We start from the raw sequence: 14,072 nt of genomic DNA, 5'->3' as shown, positions 1-14,072 counted from the left end.
CAAGAAAATGTCAAAGCATGCTTTTTGGTTGTTCCTTATCCGGGGTGTGCCCATCGAAGATATTTGAAGAGGAGCTAATGCTCGAATACACACGTCGCAACCATATTTTGAATTCAAATTTTCAAATCAAAGTTTTCAAATCTTAGGGGCGTTCTGATGATTCAAACATTAACCGCTGTCACTTATTGGTAAAGTTTATCCAAAAATCAGTACTTTGGGTACTTTTCTTTCTTTATTGCTCATATTAATTGAAGACCCAAACTAATTTTATACTGTATAAACCAAATTGATGAAATACATACCCTTTTTGAGTTCAAGCAGCTCACTACCGGCTCCAAATGATATACTTCACAGCCGACACTGATTTGGATCTGAATCTCTGATAACCTTCCAAAGATACGATGGCGTTAATAACACTCTCGTAGATACTTAAGATATCAATAACCGTTGTCTTAATAGCATTCTGCTAAGTTAAAGATCTTTTCCCGTATATGACGATTCGTAGCAAACTTTAATCTTAGAGTTTCTTCAGGTGTTTCATTGTGCGCATGAACGTTTTTGGGGACTGGATGACAATTGAAGCTGTTCAAGGAGTCAGTAATGAGACTCGGCCCTGACTATTGAAGGCAATGACATGTTCTGTGCAACAAGCAAAATGGTCATATTGACTCCGTTGATGTCTTTTACAATTTTTCCAGTTGTTTACAAATATTAATGTAGAGTATTTTATTAGCATTAAAGTTTTAATGTAGTCATTGTAGGTTTGGCACTTACGAGCAGATCCGTGCGAGAATCAAACAAAATCGCAAATCTTCGGCAAAGCTGAAAAAAATCAAATTCACTCGTCTTTTGCATATAGATAGCCTTTACTAAGTATATAAAAGCCATGCAGTTTTTCCTTGAAATATCTGTTAATTCCTGAGAAAAACGGTGGAAGCCATTTTCAACTTAGGCACAATTTGGCGATCCCAAACGCGTGCAAACAGGCTAGAAATTAATAATGATTCACTTGACTCGCTTGTCAAAACTGCCTCGCTAGAAAAAGCCGTCATAGTTCCAATTTGTTGTATAACTTACCATGGTCTAAACACCATGATGTCATAAACAATAGATTTATCTGAGTATTCAAGAGAAGTAAAGAAGTTATGGCTCTGCTGTGCTACGTAAAACGGTAGGGGAAAAATAACGATAATTTTAAGCATGTGCCTTTGATTAGAATTTCGTAAGATTAATAATGACAATACCCGAGTTAACGATCTTTCAAAATATGTAAAGTTTACTTTGGGGAAATGAATGTGGGATTTTTAAGAATTTGTTGAAAATCGTCGACCTTATACCTAAAATCACGCTATGTTGTGTATGCGTGACCATTAACAAAAACAAAATCGTTTTTGTTTCAGAAATCACGGCAACTCAAAAAGCGTAAAGAACAATGCAAATATACCGACCCCAACTTGGATATGATATTTTAGAATTTTCAAAGTGCTTCATTGTACCGTTTGGTTAATTTCACTCGTGAGGTTTATCATGAACAGAGAAGCCCGCCGCTGCAGCCACGAACAAAACCGGCTTAGTTTTCAACGAATTCTTCGTAGCTCACTTTTCACATTTATACTCTTTATACTGGTAATACAAATTTTTCTGAAAATTCTCAAGGAAACCATAAAAGGGCTGACAATAAAATCAACTAGTTCAAGCATGTGTTCCCATGCAGTTTACCGTGGACCGTTTTGAGACTATATGCAAATTACGTCTTGCTCGCAAAGCACCACAAAATTTGCATATCAGGCTGAGCAAGAGTTCGTGACAGTAATTGGTGGATAAGGTATTAACAGTGGCCAAGATTGGGTCTTTTAGCCATACGCCTCTTTTCTTTTGTCTTTGACGATTGCTGTTCCGAAGTTTTCAATCAAATCACTTCAAAACAGGAAAGAGGTCATGATGGTTTTTAATTGACAGAACTACCCTACGTAATTTGCATAGCGCGACATTATAATATGATAAATTTGCGAACATGGACAGGCGACTATACTCCCGAAAGAGTAAAGACCTCTACCATTTGTCCAAGAGCAGGAATACGCATAATATTGTCTTCCTTACTTTTAGAACTTTTCTTTAGTTCACGTGGGAAATAAAACACGCACTAATGAGGTTAATTTAATTACATAAATTTGAGGTGTTTCATTTTTCAAAAGTAAGTAGCAAGAAAGATAAATTCTTGGTAAAATAGTTTATTAGCGATCTAAAGAGAAATCTGCTACTCCAAAGCAAAGGGAGCCCACACAAGCGGCGTGTCTGGTCGTTTGTTCGAAATATAAGGAAATGTAGGCGAGAATATTGAGTCGTAATATATAGTACACTTATATTAAGGAATGTCTAAGGCTCAAATGGCGGCTGGGTGGAGAAAACGGCAAAACAGACTGAAACTCTGGACTCATATGAACAGCTAAGAATATAATATTTGATTTAAGGTTATTATATTTACTTTCAATTGCTATATGCTTCGGAGTCGTGTTAATTATGTCCATGTCTGGATGGTCACATGTACAAAACAGGATGGCGTGATTTTCTTGTCTTTCTTCGCGATTTTCAAAAACTTGTAAAAAATTCCAAATTCATTTCCCCAAACTAAACTTTACATATTCTGAAAGATCATCAGCTCTAGTATTATCATTTGTAATCTTACGAAATTCTGAGCAAAGGCACATGCTAAAAACTATCGTTTTTCGCCTAACACGGGAGAGCCATAAGCTTTTGACTTCTCTTAAATAGTGGAATTAATCCAATCTTTATGAAATCGCGGTGTTTAGACAATGACAAGTTGTACAACAACTTGGAACTGTGATGGCTTTCTCTAACACAGTTTCTTGATACGCGAGTCGAGTGAATCATGACCTACTTTAAACCTATTCGGTGTCGCCAAATCGATCCTAGGACTGAAAACAAAACGTTTTGGTTTTTTCGGAAGCAAATACTTTTTTTAAGGTGAAAACTGCACAGCATTTGTCTACTTTCTAAAGGCTACTTGTATGCGAAAGAACAGGGAGTTTTAGTTTTTTAACTTTGCCATGCAATGTTTGATTTTTGCAGGGATTTGCTCTTACATTTCTCCTCATTCAAAAGTAGAATCAGTTTGATTGCTATAGACAGAGAAAAGGACTGGCCTCTATCACAATAAGTTTATTATAAATCTCACGGAATCCTTCGAAGAACAGGTGTATAAAATGTGTCTCACTTAAATTTTTCACCTCTGCGAGCCATTTGTTTAACCTCCGGGCAACATTGTATATTTAGAATAATCAAGAATTAAAACAAAAAGGGTGTTGGCTTCCTAAAATAACTAGAGATTTGACAATTCTAGGAAGCCAAATAACGTTTCTTGTCGTTTATGGATTAATTAAAAGGTAGACGAAAAACAAACACACACCCTAGTACTAATAATTCGAAATTTAAAAATCGGTCCTATTTTATAGTAACTGTCAAAAAATGCGAAAAGGGAAAAGAATTTTTTTTCCAGATTTCAGCTGTACACACCGGCGTACATGCGCTTATGGAAACTACCTCCAGGTTATCCTTCTTTGATGTAAAAGTGGTTCTGAAAGACAAAGAGATTTCCGTAGAATCTCGATGAATTAAAATGATGTTTTTTTTTTAATTTTTTTCTTATTGATTTATTACACATTCCAACAATTAAGAAGCTCTTCTTCTGTAACAATACTAATCTAATCTAAGTATATATATATATATAGAAGTAGTGTGGCACACGAGGACGGACAACTTCGAGCGAAGGAAGACATATACTCAATAAAAAGTCTAAAATGTTTACTACTTCTCCTACCATTTATCGAGGTTTGACCTGTGAATCCTTTTGGATCCTTCTGGCGCGGCGTCACTGTTGGCTCGAGGCCTTTTATTTATTCTATATATATATATATATAGAATAAATGTTTGAAAAGAAAATTTGCCCTAAACAGGATTTGAACCCACGTCCCCCTGTTACTAGTCATGTGTAATGACCACTGCACTATTAGGACAACCATGCTGGCAACACGGCAATCAAAGATGTGATTTACGTGATCGGAGACGTGGTCTCCCGGAAAATTGAACTTTTCAAGGTGACCGGGTAGGGGGAGCTTATAACCCCAAATGAAACCCAACTAAGGATAGTGTAGTGGTCATTACACCTGACTAGTAACAGGGAGACGTGGGTTCAAATCCCGCTCAGGGCAAATTTTCTTTTCAAACATTTATTCTATTTAAGTATGATTACTTGGGGTGTACAGGGTCAGGGTTTCCCTCGCATACAGAATATATATATATATATATATAACTAACTGCAGACAGTACTGTTTCGGCCTTCTGGGCCTCATCAGTGCAGTGCTAATGCTAGGATGGAGGAGAACCAATATGGTCACCCCAAACGATCCAACCTTTGTGGTATCGTCTAAGCCATGCCAGAGTGCTCAAACTAGAGTACACTAGCGAGCATGCGCAATTGCAGAGCAATGACTCATCCTAGTTAGAGTGCTCAATTTGGACATGAAAGCAAAGCTTTGTATGCCAAAGAGCTATATCTAACTGCAGACAGTACTGTTTCGGCCTTCTGGGCCTCATCAGTGCAGTTTTTTTATGTTTAAGGTGGACGGCCGGGCCCCCGATGAAGGGCGTGTGCAATGCCCGCCGACCAACAGGACTAATCCCACCCATGGCTTGCGTGCAATGCCTTAGGGTTAGGGTCCACCAGAAACGAGGGTCACCAGACGCCAAACTCGCTGGGGAATCGAACCCCACCTCACAGAAACAGAAATTGGGTACACAGAACTAAAACGAACAAGGACAAACAGACCAGTGCAGTACACCAACAAAGGAGACCAGCACATGGACAACAAAACAAATACTCACGAAAGGCTACTGTGCAGTGCACCAACAAAGGAGACCCAGCACAAGCAGCGGACAGACACACTTACAAAGTAGACAGAACGAACGATACTAGCCCAGTGCAGTGCACCAACGAAGGAGACCCAGCCCATGGGTTACGAAACAGATACTAACAATTAGGCTACTGTGCAGTACACCAATGAAGGAGACCCAGCACAAGCAGCACAAAGACACGCTCACTCAAGCAAAAGATCACACGTCACTCAAGCAAAAGAAGAACGGGGCTACTGTGCAGTACACCAATAAAGGAGACCCAGCACGAGCCTAACCGAGACACACTCATTCGAGCAAAAAAGGAAACTAAATAACTACGGGGAGCAGGACTAAATGGAAAAGACAAGGGAGTCGTTTACCACTGAAGCTATGATGCCACGGGCGCCCCACTGACGATGGAAGACGCGACGACGCCTGTCAGACTTGCACCGCCTGAAGGAAATTGGTAAATAAAACTTCAGGCGGGCCTTGATAGAAGCAATCACCGCCACAGCGCCAGGACGAACGTTACGGAAACGGAAATCGTTCCTACTCCGCCAAATACAAAACTTAGAAACATTGAGCAGATAGACAAAGACACGCGGGACAGAAACCAGTTCACTAGAGTTGAAACCAAAGAGGACATGACGTAAAGAGATGGCAGGACACATAGGAGAGAAGGAAAACAGCAAGGACTGGACCCAGGCGAGAACACTCTGAGCAAGTGGACAGTAGAAGAACAAATGCTTGAGTGACTCGACCGTGGGTCCACAAAAACACGAGAGAGGAACAGATAAACCAAAAGAGGAGAGACGCCGGGCGGTGTACAGGACGCCGTGCGCAATCTTCCAATTTAGGTCGATGACACGACGGTCAAGATAAAAGAAGGATAGGGCACGCCACGTGGCAGGCCAGTCAAGGTTGGGATAGATGAATAGAAACTTAAGGACACAATAAGGCTGGACCATGTTCTCAGAGAGAAGATATAGGTAGCAAGACTTGGTAGACATAGTAAGAACGGGAGAACAAACAAGAGGGCATGAAGAGCCGTAGACTAAAGAGTTTTTTGACGTGGCGAAGGCCCCGTCGAGCTTACGCCAAGCCAAAACCAGAGCTTGATAGAAGGGCGGCAAGACCCTGAAGTCGAAACTAAAAGGACGAGAAAACACAACAAGAGGAGAGACACCAAACAAAGAGTTAAACCAAAAGGACATGAGAGCGACCCAACTGGATGGGGAGGAGACGAATCTCCTCACCCATTGACCAAGGAGGGCCCTCACCTTGGACTGAATATTAACCACAGAAAAACCACCAAAAAGGGGAGATTGAACCACGGCCGAACGGGAGACAAGCTCAACCTTGCCAGACCAGAAAAACGAGAAAACAAGACGGGAAAGCTTCGCCTCCACCCAGGCCGGCATGTGGATAAGAGAGGCCACATACCAAACCCGGGAGAGGGCGAGAGCGTTAATGACTAGGGCCTTGCCATGAAAAGAGAGAACACGAGAACGCCAAGACTTGAGAACACGGTCCACCGCATTAATGCGAGGACGCCAGTTGTCTTCATCAAGGTTACCGGGGCCGACAAACACCCCCAGCACCTTGAGCTTAGCAGGAGACCAGTCAAAAGGAACCGGGGGTCCGTACGACCCCGCCAACCACCCAACCAGAGACCCTTGGACTTAGAAAGGTTGATCTTAGATCCAGAAGCTAGTTCAAAAAGCTTGTAAGTCTCAAGGGCAGCCAGAATGCCAGAATCAGTGGTAAGGATTAAAGATGTATCGTCCGCGTACTGCGAGATGGGAGACAGTACGGGACACCCAGGGAGAGACAGACCCTTGATACGGGGGTCTGCACGGATACTACACGCAAGAACCTCAGACACAAGAACATATAGGAGGGGAGAAAGAGGGCACCCCTGCCGGACACCACGAGAAAGGCTAAAGAAAGGAGTCAGGAACCCATTCACATTGACCGCGCTTTGAACATGAGTATAGAACAAGTCGACCCACGCGACAAAGGAAGGGCCAAAGCCCATGGTGACAAGAGTGGACCGCATGAAGCCCCAATCCACACGGTCAAAAGCCTTCTCTTGATCGAGGGACAGGATGGCGACAGGGGTGCCAGAAGACTCAGTATAGCTGACAACGTCTCTAAGCAGAGCAACATTTTCTCCGATAAAACGGCCAGGGACTCCGCATGTTTGATCTCGGCTGACAACGAGGTGTATTACCCGGAGGAGACGCCCAGCTATGGCACGAGAAGCAAGTTTATAATCCACGTTTAGAAGAGATATGGGCCGCCAATTTTTGGGGTCAAGGCGGTCCCCCTTCTTGAAAGACAGAGTGATGATACCTCTGCGCTGAGAGAGGGAGAGAAAACCAGAGGAAGAGCATTCATTAAGAACAGAAACAAGATCAGAGCCAACCACGTCCCAGAAACGGAGATAGAATTCCATAGGCAGGCCGTCTAAACCAGGTGTCTTGTTACGAGCCATGCCCTTGAGAGCGACGAGGACCTCTGATGATGTAAGAGGGCCCTCACAACTGTTGGCCTGATCTTGAGAGAGAACAGAAGACAAATTTTCAAGAAGAGAAGATTGAACATGAGGGTCAGTAGGTGAGGCTGTATAAAGACTAGAATAGAAGGAACCAAGAGACGCACAGAGATCGGCAGAAGACGAGACGATAGAGCCATCAGGCTCTCTCAGCGCAGAGATATGACGGTCAGCGGAACGTTTTTTCTCGAGACGAAGAAAATACTGCGAGGAAGACTCACCCTCCTCAACCCATCGGACTCTCGCACGCACCTGAGCCCCCCTCGCAGCATGGGAATCAAGCCGGGCAAGCTCAGAACAAGCAGACCGCCAAGGGTCAATGCAGGAAGTAATTCCAGAATCAACTTTGGCCTGAAGATGCTGGACAAGACGTACCAGGGCATCTCTGGATGAAGATGTTGTGCGGGCTTTATTTGCACAAAAGCGGATAGTAAGCCCCTTGATTTTACTTTTCCCACGATCCCACCACTTAGCTAGAGAAGGAAAGCGGGGGATGGCAAGGCGCCAAGCAGACCATTCATCACGGACTAGTTGCCGATAGTCCGGATCGTCGAGGATGGAAGTATTCAGCTACCAGTAGCCTGGGCCAGGTGGAACGGCATCGGGAACAGACAGAGATAAACACAAACCGCGATGGTCCGAGAACGGACACACATACACGGAACAAGACGACACTGATGGGACCCACGCAAATGGGACCCCAAAAAGGTCAATACGCGACGCTAAACTGCCATACCACCTGGTCCAGGTGAACCCAGGAGTAGTGGGGTGGAGATAACGCCAGATGTCAATGACGCAGGACGCCTCAAAAAGATGGTTTAGTGTGGGAGAACTATCTCCAGACAAGGAGGCGGGGTCTGGGCCACGCCTATCTCGAGCCCTATCAAATACAGCATTGAAATCTCCAGCAAGGACCGTAGGGATGGAAGGGTCGATCCTTGAATGAAGGCCATCGAAAAACAGGTCTCGTGCAGGGTTGCAATTAGGAGCATAGACACAGACAACTCGGAAAATTTTATCATGAAACGAGAATTCACATTGTAAGAAACGACCATCAGCAGACCAAGACTTTAGAAGGGAGATAGAGGGACGATAGAGAACAACACACCCACAAGAGTGAATAGAACCCGGGGCTAGCACAGACAAGAAACCAGACGAGGAAAACCACGATGAACATTCAGTTAAGGAAACACAATGAGTCTCCTGAAGGCAGATAACATCCACCTTCACCGGGAGAGAGCGCAACCATTGCACGAGACCATCACGCTTCGACCGGTCCCTGATGCCATTGACATTCAAAGTAAGGAGAGACAAAGCCATGAGGAAGAGATGGATGACCCTCATGAAAGCCAGGGCTGGGGCTGGGGTTTCCCCTTCCTACTGGGAAGATTGGGGACAGCCCTCGTACGCTTAGAGACCGTACTCGCCAACTGAGTATGAGAAGGAACCATGACACGTTTCTTAGAGCGTTTCCTGGAGACAACTTCAAAACCGTCCGATGACATGCTCCTCGTGAGAGGAGAGGAGAATTCAGAAATATCAGGAGACTCTGAGCCCTGAACAGGGGTAGAGTCCTGAGAGGAGAATTCGGTGATATCATCATCGACATTAGTGACACTTTGGCCAACACTAGTATTAGTGGTACTTTGACCAGACTTAACTATTTTACTGGTACTTTGACCAAACTTAACTAATTTACTGGTACTTTGACCAGACTTAACTATTTCACCGGTACTTTGACCAGACTTAACTAAAGAACTGGTACTTTGACCAGACTTAACATTATCAATAAATAATTCACTGGAATTAACTAAAGTACTGGTACTTTGACCAGACCTAACATTATCAATAACTATAGGACTGGTACTTTGACCAGACATAACACTATCATTAACTAAAGGACCGGTACTTTGACCGGACTCACTATTATTAACTAAACTGGTGTTTTGACCAGCGATACTATTATTAGGAACACTATTTATTTCTGAGGCCTCAGATTGTTTAGGAACGTTATTTAGATTACTGATTTCATTATTACTGGCTTCGCCAGGAGCAGAGATAACCATTTCTTCAGACGGAAGATCAACAGATTCGTTGGGTGGACAAGGAACGTTACCCGGCAGATTTGCCACATCTCCAGAAGAAATGGGCGGGAAATCAGCGGCCGGGGGAACAACATAGGGCGTAGAGCCCCAGACATTTCCGGTACGGCGGGAAGGGCAGTTACGGGCGAGATGACCAGCTTCCCCACATTCCCTGCATTTTCCATTGAAGGGACAGTTAGCAGCTTTATGACCCATGGTTTTGCAGATAGAGCAGAATGGCTTGATACCACGATACCAAATGCGCACAGGGTAACCGTCAATGGTGATTTGTGCGGGGATAGGTTTCTCCATGGACATGGTCAGAATTCGTGATCCAGTAAGAAGATGTGGACGCCCCATGAAAGCCTGACGTTTGCAGAGGAAAACTTTGCCAAAGGTCTTGAAGTCCTCGCACAGGATCGCGTCATCCCCTTCAGCGGGGTAGTGATGGATATAGACGAGCGTGTGTGGACGATCGGAATTGGTGACACTACATTCCACACCATCGAGATTTATAAAACTGGACTCAACAAGACTCGCCATATCGTCAGGATCTTTGAAAGTGAGGCGAATAAGGCCTCCCGGAACGAACTGAACCGCAGATAGTCTATTAAGGTCGATTTCCTTTTCCAACATTTTAAGAACAGCTGGTCTAGGGTGGACCGTAACTGCCGCCGTAGCATGGACAACACAAGTTCTAGCACATATTAACATTTTGAAAAGGAATAGGAAGAGAGAAAAAAAACAAAAAGGAAAGAAAGGAGAGAAAAAGGACTACAACAATTGCCAAAAAAGGCAAAAAAGGCAAAAAACCCACCAAGTTCAGCAAAGCTGAAACCTGGATGGGTTCCCAACAAAGTTCGGCCCCACCAAAAAAAACCAAAAACGAGATGGGTGACCGAAAACAACAAGACAAAAAAGACTGGCGTTCCACTCCCGGCAGGTACTTAGCACAGTCGAATAAATTTGAAAAATGAGAGAATACTTACAAATCCTTTGCCCACGATGAGGTTTCGGACCAACACTTTACCTTGCAAAGATGAAATCCCGCGTCAGGTAAGTAGGGCGCACACTGTTTCGACCTATGTGGGCCTCATCAGTGCAGTGCTAATGCTAGGATGGAGGAGAACCAATATGGTCACCCCAAACGATCCAACCTTTGTGGTATCGTCTAAGCCATGCCAGAGTGCTCAAACTAGAGTACACTATATATATATATATATATATATATATATATATATATATATATCAATAAGCTCACTACATGAATTATAACTACTTTAATTTATCTATTTTAGACACCATGACACGTTTCGCTGTTATCTATTCTATTTTTATATTATTACGTCATGTTTACTATTATTATGACATGTTTACTGTTGATAGGAATTTTAAATTTGAATATTGCTCATGTAATTAGTATGCTCCTGACGAAGACCGACCCGGTCGAAACGTCGAGCTAATAAACCATAGTTGTTGCGTAGGAGGGCTTTGCTTCTGTGGCGGCATGAAGACACGAGTTCATTACGTTTGTTTAGTGTTGATAGTTCGGGCCGGCAGATGATTAGGAATTTTTCTCAGAGGCAGAGGTTACATCTTTTAGTTGAGCTGTTATACGGTGAGTGCGATGAGAGAATGCGCCAGGAAATAAAGTGATCGATGTTGTTGTCTTTGAGGGTCCAGATGTGCTTGCTGAGTTCGGTAGAGTTTCTGTGTTTAGCGTGGCGTAATGATGCGGTGTGGTTTCTGTATCTTGTTTTGAAGTCATTCTCTGTGAGTCCGATGTACGTTTCTGTCGTGTTGTTGTCTTTGCGTGTAACGGAGGCTTGGTAGATTACTGCTGGTTGCAACCATCAGTAATCTACCAAGCCTCCGTTACGATAGGAAGATCCCGTTCCTCTAAACTATTATAGCGTGACATCTCAAGTGTGGAGATGAGCATGAAGGTTGTCTTAGCAGGATTCAAAGCCAGATTACAGCTAGTGGAATAGTTCTTGAGAACTGTGATGGTTTTATTTATTTGGGCTGCTGAGGAGTCTAAGTCTCCGGGCTTCGAGTGGACATAGAAAGTCGTATCGTCAGCATATTGATAACAAACGCACTGTAATTCCTTCTGAAGATCAGCAACGTAGAGATTAAAAATTACTGGACCAAGAATGGAGCTCTGCGGGACTCCAAATTCAACTGTAGCCATGTCCGATTTTCTATCATCTATTTGCACCAACTGTCTTCGATCCGTAAGATAATCAACCATCCATAGTAAGAAATCCTTAGAGGAAGCAAGGTTATGCATCTTATTGAAGACAGACTTGAATTGGACGGTGTAGAATGCTTTGCAGTAATCTGCACAGACCATTAATGTCACCTCCCCTCTGCTAGACGCTCGTATCAGGGCATCTCGAATTCCTAATAGAAAACTAGTAGTGCAATGTCCCTTGCGGAACCCCGAGATGGTAGGACCAAGAAGAGCTTCCTCGTTTATGTATTCAACGAGCTGGCGGAGCACTAAGCGTTCAAACACTTTAAAGAGCGTTGGCAGGATAGACACGGGATTCGCGATTCTTTAAGTTTTGCATTCTTAAAGAACGCGATTCTTTAAGTTTTGCATTGCAAATCGTATCCAGAGAAGCAGCTACACAGTGCCGTTTAATGGGTAACACCTCTAACGAACATACCATTGTCCAAAATATGGATGAGTCAACACCTTGCGCCAACAAAGAACAAGGCTTCATTGTCAAATCAAAGAACAAAAGAAAGAAATCGAAAGGTAAAGGAGGTCCTAATAACACCCTGACAGGAAAAGAATTCGAACCCGAAAAACAACCAAAAGAGCGCACAACCCTGCTCATAGGAGATTCGATGATCTCAAGAATACCTGGAAAAGATCTGGGAAAAGCAGTTGGCCACAAGGTTATAGTTAAGCCTTTCTCGGGTGCTACGACAATGGCCATGAATCACTATCTCAAGCCAAATCTGGAATCTTCGCCCAATGAAGTGATTTTACACTTTGGGACTAATGATCTTAAAACCAGGGAACCAAAGGCTGTTGCGGAATCGATTGTGGATCTCGTGAGACAGATCGAGGGCACTTGCGATACTACAGTTACGCTGTCGGAGCTTGTATGCAGAAAAGATAAGCTGTACCAGGCAGTGAAAACAGCCAACAAGCATCTAAAGAAGTTCTGCCATCAAAATGGACGGAAATTAATCCATCATGAGAACATATCTCATAGTGGACTCAACAAAGGTGGACTGCACTTAAATTTTAAAGGTAATGAGCAGTTTTATAATAATTTTAAATCGCACCTAGAATGAGATAATGCCATCAATGCCGTGCGGGATCAATTAAGCAACCAAAAGGCCGAAAATTTTGTCTCAATATTGCCTCCTTTGCGCGGTTTTAGAATGGCATCACTCAATATTAATCAATTAACTACTCATATAGACGAATTAAGAATCATATTAGCAAACAATGATATCGATATTGTTTCCATAAATGAAACGAAACTGAACGAGAGTATTCGAGATCATGAAGTTCATATTCCGGGATACGAAATAGTTCGCCGCAAAAGACTAACAAAATGCGGCGGAGGGGTATGCTTCTATGTAAAAACTTCAATCAACTTTACAGTACGAAATGACCTACACATGGATACACAAGAAAATCTTTCCTTGGAAATCTATAAGCCAAATTCAAAATCTTTTGCGATTGTTACTTGGTACAGACCACCTGACTCTCCTATTGGCATTTTTTCTTCTTTTGAATCCCTAATTGGGAAGTTGGATAGTGAAAATGTAGAATTTTTTGTACTGGGAGACATGAACTGTGACATGATCACTACTCGATATGACAATAACACATCCAAATTAAAGAGTGTTGCTGATGTCTACGGACTCGAGCAGCTCATCTCTGAACCGACGAGGATAACATCCACCTCATCAATTCTAATTGATTTAATCTATACCAACTGCTCGGATAAGATTGCATGTTCGAGAGTTTGTCATATCGGAATAAGTGATCATAGCATGGTGTATGTATATAGAAAACTTGCCTTCCATGGGATGTCTAACGGACATAATTCTATTACATATAGAAATTTCCGAAATTTCGATCGCCAAAAGTTTCGTTATGATATTCTATCTCAATGTTGGGATAATGTATACGAGTCTTCCAACCCAAACGTGATGTGGCATCAATGGAAATGTACATTTCTGGCTATCGCTGACAAACATGCCCCACTGAAAACGATGCGCGTTCGTTCACGGAGTTCTCCGTGGATTACCTCTCAATTGAAAGACCTTATACATAATAGAGACATATTAAAAATCAAAGCTAGCAAGGCAAATGATCCTAACGATTGAGCATTATTTAAGAAAGAAAAAGATATAGTTAATAAGCAAATACGCTCAGCTAAGCAAGTTTATTACCAAAATAGTTTTAATAAGCACACCAGCGACTCCCGAAAGACCTGGCAGACTATAGACCACTTTTATAAATGGTTGCCGTATAGAGTCCTAAA

Source organism: Stylophora pistillata, chromosome 6 (assembly GCF_964205215.1).
Source record: "Stylophora pistillata chromosome 6, jaStyPist1.2, whole genome shotgun sequence".
In the NCBI taxonomy this organism is placed as follows: domain Eukaryota; kingdom Metazoa; phylum Cnidaria; class Anthozoa; order Scleractinia; family Pocilloporidae; genus Stylophora; species Stylophora pistillata.
The sequence above is the reverse complement of the archived record's forward strand: the minus strand, read 5'-3'. Positions refer to the sequence as shown.